This window comes from Cynara cardunculus (genome assembly GCF_001531365.2).
Source record: "Cynara cardunculus var. scolymus isolate 2C chromosome LG 7, CcrdV1, whole genome shotgun sequence".
Classification (NCBI taxonomy): domain Eukaryota; kingdom Viridiplantae; phylum Streptophyta; class Magnoliopsida; order Asterales; family Asteraceae; genus Cynara; species Cynara cardunculus.
In genome coordinates, this window is record NC_037534.1 from 12,811,411 (window position 1) to 12,818,098 (window position 6,688).

General features: G+C 35.1%; 1 pseudogene; it reads right to left on the reverse strand.

Annotated features, from left to right (window-relative positions):
* Nucleotides 1-4,786: 4,786 nt before the first annotated feature.
* Nucleotides 4,787-4,886, reverse strand: LOC112516053 (annotated as a pseudogene).
* Between the last annotated feature and the right edge of the window lie 1,802 nt (nt 4,887-6,688).

The window sequence follows — 6,688 nt, forward strand, 5'->3', positions numbered from 1 at the left end:
ATAAATAAGACAACATAATTTATATTACATTTTCACTTATTCTAAAATAAGATTATCTATAATACAATTAACACGTAAAAGTTGTTGGTACTTATTTATCCAATCTAAATACGGGGTAGTCCATGCAGCAGCACACGGATGACATAAATGAAAAAAATGTGGAGTAATTGTAGGGATCGGATATCTTTCTGCCAAGTCTACTTTCACATAATGGTTATGATTAACGTACCCAATTGCAAAATTTACATGTTGATACCACAGACACGATGGCGGGGTAGACCTAAGATATGTTGAACAACCTGTAATGTCTATAACGTGCAAGATCACATTACACTTTGAAGCAACCAGGATACCAATTTCAGGCATTGTCATCCAATGTTCAACCGGTGCACCTCGATCTGATTGAAAGAAGTTTAAAATATTATAAACTATATTTCGATATTGACTTCCAAATATGTTGAGGTATTCTATTTTGTATGCGTCTAACTCTTGTATCAAGTTAAACCGAATTGTTGGCCATGCATCTTCATGAAGACTAATGTGGACAGCTATTGCTCGGAATCCACAATTTCCATCACCTCTCACAACATGAGTCTGTCTAATGTAAGGGTGAAACATTTTTGGAAATTGATTAATATATGGATGTGCATTATAATTATTGTTGAAAAAATAATTATGCCTAATTGGTTTTCGGTAGCTTATTTCATTCAAGTTAACAAATGATGACTCGTTCGAACAACTACGTCTAAGGGGTCTTTTAGCTGTAAAAGACGGATCAACATGAGGTTTTCTGAAAAGTTTATCCTTCAAGGAGGGACGTCCACGAGTAGTCTTGTTAACAACTGGTTCACAAACCCAAGTTTTTAATGCATTGGTTATCTCTTTTATCTTCCTTAGAAACTAAACTTACTAGATCTTAATTGTTTTTTAAATTCCTCGGTAAATATTTGGACTTCATCTTCACAACCATTATCATCAATTTGTAAAGATTGGCACGATGATAAATCGAACTTCGTCCAAAATACATCAATCGAATCAATTGGGATATGATGACCTTTGTTGGAATGTAGCATTTGTTCATGCGCACATGGCAACCCGTAACTTGTACGTAGTAGACAATTACAATTTCCAAAGAATAAGCCAACAGATTGAGCATGCCGATATTCCTAGAGTATTATGTCTAGTGCATAAAGTGAAATAGAACCACACAATTGTTGGAAGTGTGGTATGTGATGAAGATGTTTCATGACACTTCTGCTCTCTTCAATACTTGCTTTAATTTCTTTATCTTGGGATTGAATGAGTTGATTGATCTTGCTCGTAAATGTCAGTAGACTTGATTGGGCATAATCCAAGTAAGTTTTCAACTTGGAATGTTGGCTCTCCATTCTGTTACTTGTCCGATTTCCGAAGTGAAGAAATTTGTCAGTCCAAACAGATACAAACATTTCTTTATATGGTGTTAACCATGTGTCATTCAGATAAGTAAAAACAGCTGAAAATTTGAACAAATTTTTTTCAATTCCACGAATAGTAATTGTTAAACCTATCAACATTTTTATTTATAATATATTCGAGTGTACCTGGATAACTGAACAATACTGCTTCAAGTTTTGCGAAATTAGACATGTAAGTTTCATTTGACTCCAAAGCAACTAATGTCACCAGTGTATTGTAAAAGGAACTCCAAGCACGGTTTGATGTTATTGCTGGTCTACAATTTCTCATAATACTTTGGTAGATGTGCCATCTACAAAGTAATCTTTTAGCATTGGGAAAAACAATATTGCATGCTTTCATTAGTGCCAACTCTCTATCTTTGACGATCACACGTGGATAAAGACATCCTTCCATTGATGATTGTAAACAATTTAATGCCTAAGTATAATTAGATATCTTTTCCTTGTGCATAAAGACAAATGCTATGCAGAATGTCTTATTAGTTGAAGTTACACCAACAACCTCAAGGAGAGGCATCTCAAACATGTTCGTTTTATAGGTGGCATCCATCAGCAACATGTGTGGAAATACATGCCATATCTCTAATGATCTAGGATGAACAAATAATAAATCTTCCAATTCATTGGTTGAGTTATTTTCCCGATCATAAAATACGTAGCCTTCATCTTGTAAAATGACATTGCAACTTCCAATGGAGTTCTACCTACATTCTTCTTAAGTCAAAGTTTCTGGCATTGATTGTATATATTGTCTTTTTTGTAGACACATTATCTGGATACTGTTGTTTGATCGTTGATAAAATATCTCTAGGTTTCACATTATTGGGTGAAAAATCTTCCAATAATTGAGCTTGAGTTTCAGACAATTGTCTTGCATATGCATGACCTTCCAAATGTAATGCAAAGTCATGATTATGTGTTTCACATTTGGCAGTTAACGTCCAACAATCATTACCCAAATGTTTTCTGATATGCTTTGATTATTCAATGCATAAAGCATTCATTTCTTTACTTATTTGGTAGTTTATTTTCTTTTATCCCAACCTTGAGTCCTTTTTATTACATTATTTTCCATTTGTTTATACTTGGAGTTAAATTAAGTGATTAGCTTGTCTTTGCACCATTAGAGTAGAAAAATCTTAACTTGAAAGCATAATGTTATGTGCTACAACATTCCAGCAGCATTGAACTGTCATGAAGCGGCTTTTTGGGAAGAGTTTAAGGATTCAGCTGCCGATTAAGAAGTAAGACAAATTTTTGTTAATCCGGTGGATAAAGACCTCTACAGCTGGGATGAAGGATTTTGGAGGTTACTTTCGTTTTGATGTGATGCTACCTTTTTCTCTTTCAAGTCTTTTGTCTCCCTTTTTGAAACCATGGCTTTTCCAAGACTTTTGTCTTTTTGTATAAATAGGACCACATGGTAGCTCATAAATCCATCCCAAAAACAATGAAGAATCAGATCTGTAGTTCATATGTTTATGCAAGTTAGTTTTTAATTTTCTTTAAATAGTTTTCTTCATTATGAGTTGCAGCAACATTGTCTTTACTTTATGTACTTTTCTTGTAATTTAATTTCCGTTCTTTACTTTCAGTTGTTTACTTTCCGTCATTTATATTATGTATTTACTTTCTGTTCTTTATATTACTTGTAATTTAATTTTCCTAATGAGTAGCTAATTTCATTAACTTGGGTGTAAGACAAAGGGTGAAATGTTAAACTGAAAGAAAATGGACATTATTTCGCAATAACAATGTTCCACTATTTCATTCAAGTTCTTATAAAAACCAATGACACTTCTTGACGATTTGATCACTTTGAAAGTGTTAAAGTGTCATGGTCTTAGAGATAAGCAATTGAATGCATGTCAACTTGAATGATATGAGAGGTAGACTCGAGAAAGTTGTCGACAAGGAGACTTGTCATTTATGTCTTTCAAATAAATTAATTCTCTACAGGTTGATCGTTTGTTAAGAGTGTTAAATTACGGTAGATTAAAAGATGAACTACCTAGAACACACGCCAACTTGAATGATATGAGAATCGGCTTGAGAGAGTGATTTTTAACAAAGAGATTTGTTTATCCATATATTTTGAAGACACCATTTTGTCACTATCCCTGGTCCGGATACCACATAGAGATATGGGTTGAAAGGTATAATATAGTGCAATGGTGAAGTCCGAGAGTAATGCCTTCAAAATAGATGGTGGAACTAGTTATTGCTTACTGCATACAACATCCCTACAACATTGTTTGCTGGAATTTGTGTTTACATTTCACCATAAGTCTTACACCCATGCTACCCTTTTATATTATGTTATTTTATCATTGTTAACTCAGAATCCAACTAAAGTCTTCAATTTCATCATCTGAAGATCATCTATTTCATTGGACTCTTATTAAGTCTTTTCTACAATCTCCATGGACGATATTCGGTTTTTACCACTTTATTACTTGGAAAAGACGACATTGGACCATATTGTATACTTGCTTTGTGATTTCTTTTATAAGTCTAAGGGTGTGAAAAATAACCTACCAAGTTTTTGGCGCCATTGCCGGGGGTTGGCAAGCTAAAATTTCTTTTTAAAAGGAAAATAAAAGATTTTATTTTTTAACACCATTTGAATCATTTGAAAGTGGTGTATGCCACGGATACACCGCAGCGCGTTTCTCGAATTTGATCATGATATTGAGAGAGCATTCCGCCAAGGAAGGAGGGCACAAAGTGCATTTTTTTGCTCTACTCCCTCCCAACATGGCGTTACCTCCCCCAATCATTCCCGATGCGCCACATTTGGAAAATCAACGACCTGTTTTTGCACCAATACCACTATTTCAGAACTTTACACAAGGACATCCACACAATATAATAATTTGGGTAATGATGACATGAAATCGGAAAATAATGATCAACCAAGAGTGCAAACTCCAAACGTAATTAATCTAGCAAATTCTAAAATGGAAGAATCATGGACTATGTATCCTTGATTTTGAGCAATTAAACTCCGGGATAGTTAGGCCACAAATGTCAGCCCTCCATTTCGAACTAAAACTGATCATGTTTCATATGTTACAAACAAATGGACAATTTGCTGGATTACCATCAGAAGACCCTCACTCACATCTAAAGTCTTTCATGGAAATCACTAATGCTTTGTTGATCCCGGGAGTGTCTAATGATGCTTTAAGACTCACTTTATTCTAATTTTCTTATGGGATCGGGCAAATGCATGGTTTAATTCATTACCACCAGGTTCTGTGCCATCGTGGAGTAATATGACTAAAAGTTTTTTGCAAAAATATTTTCCACCCACTAGGAACGCTAAGTCCAGAAATGAAATCTGTCTTTTTAAACAAATGGATGATGAAGCTGTTTTTGATGCATGGGAGAGGTTTAACGAGTTGTTAAGAAAATGTCTGACATTCCTTATTGCATTCAACTCGATACATTCTACAATGGGCTAAGTCCCATGGCTAAACAGATGCTCGACACAACTGCAGGAGGGCCTTTACAGCTAGTACCTACAATTAAGGGTATGAGATCCATGAAAAGATTTGGCAAATAATGGACATTAGGCTGATCTATGTGCTCAACCACAAAAAAAGACTGCTGTAATTCATGATGTAGATGCATACACTGCATTAACAACACAGCTCACTTCCATGGCTACCATGCTTAAAAACCTTACTTCTGGCCAAAGAGTGCAGCCAACTACTACTACACCTATTCCAAAAGTCCTCTCAGTGCAATGTATTTGTTGTGATGGAGAACACTCGTATGAACATTGTCCTCATAATTCTGAATCCATAAACTTTGTTCATAATGGATCTGGTCCTTATACCAATAATTACAATGCAAATTGGAAATAACACTCGAATTTTCTTTGGAATAGTCAATGTTTAAATCCACCGCACCTAAGCAGCAAGGAACCTCAAATTTTCAACTCCAACAACATGCGAGTAGTTCTCAAAATCATCACCAAAATTTTCAAACAGCCCAACCACCTTTTCAAAACAAGCCACCTCCACAGGTTGATTTATCATCTTCTTTGGAAGAAATGATAAAAGGGTTATTTGCGCAAGCTCAAGCTCAAAATCAAGCTTTGATAACCCAAAAAAACTCTTAGAATCACTCTCTTTTTAATCAGCAAAGTGCTGCTATCAGAAATCTGGAAACCCAAGTCAGTCAACTTGCACTCAATCAGTCTAATAGAGTCTTTGGTACTTTGCTTAGCAACACAGATATAATACCTGTCGGGTATGTGTGTGTGTATTTATATCAGTGCAATTCTTAAAAAAATATATTTGAAGTTTGGGTTAGTATAGGAAGTTGACCAATCTTGAGGGGTTAGTTTTGCATAACCCACTTTAACTTTGCAATTTGAATGATGGGCTTGGGCTATGTACGTAGATTAGGTTTTATCTTGTTTAACCCAACCTTAACTCCTCTAATTGTGATAATCGCTAGAGAGAAACCGTAAGAGCTTGGAAGAGACTATTGAGAACCTAGGAGGGAACCCGACGGCCAAAAGCAAGCAAGGTTCTATCGATTTCTTATCGCTTCGAGGTAAGTTTCTATCCTAGTCTCAAATATATACATTTAGTAGTTGGGTTATAAATTTTGGGATTGTTTAAGGAAGATTTGATTTTTTCCGATAACTTGAAAGTCACTGATTCGGTCAATAGTAATGGCAGCAACATGGGGGTTCATTAAATATGTAAATGAAGCCCCAAAATTGTGCTCTTTTCCCACTCAAATTTTGTCCTAAAATTTGCTTATTGTTGGTATCTATCGTTGCTATTATTTGTTGCTAAGAGAGGGTGTGAATAGTCGGAAAAAAACAGGTCAAAATTACTCGATATTTTAGTTGAGATGACTGTTGTCTGAACGGCCATCCAAGAAGCTTGGTTTTCTGTTTGGGCTGCTGGTCTGTGTGGGAAAGGGCTGCCCATATAGAAGTTAGGCTATTGATGCATATTCTTCGTGTGTGTGTCATGGTAGTAAGATATAGATTTATATATACTTGTTATTTTCCCCTGAAGCCATGGCTACTGTTTACATATTCATCCTAATTAATTTGTTCCCATTGTAACTACTAGGATTTATAAGTTTTACTTGGGTTTTAATTATTAGATATTGTTGATTGTATGGGTTGATTGTCTTTCATGATCAAGTTAACGACTAGAATTAATAGTCAGTTTGAGTGTTCGTTTAGGTCGGGTATA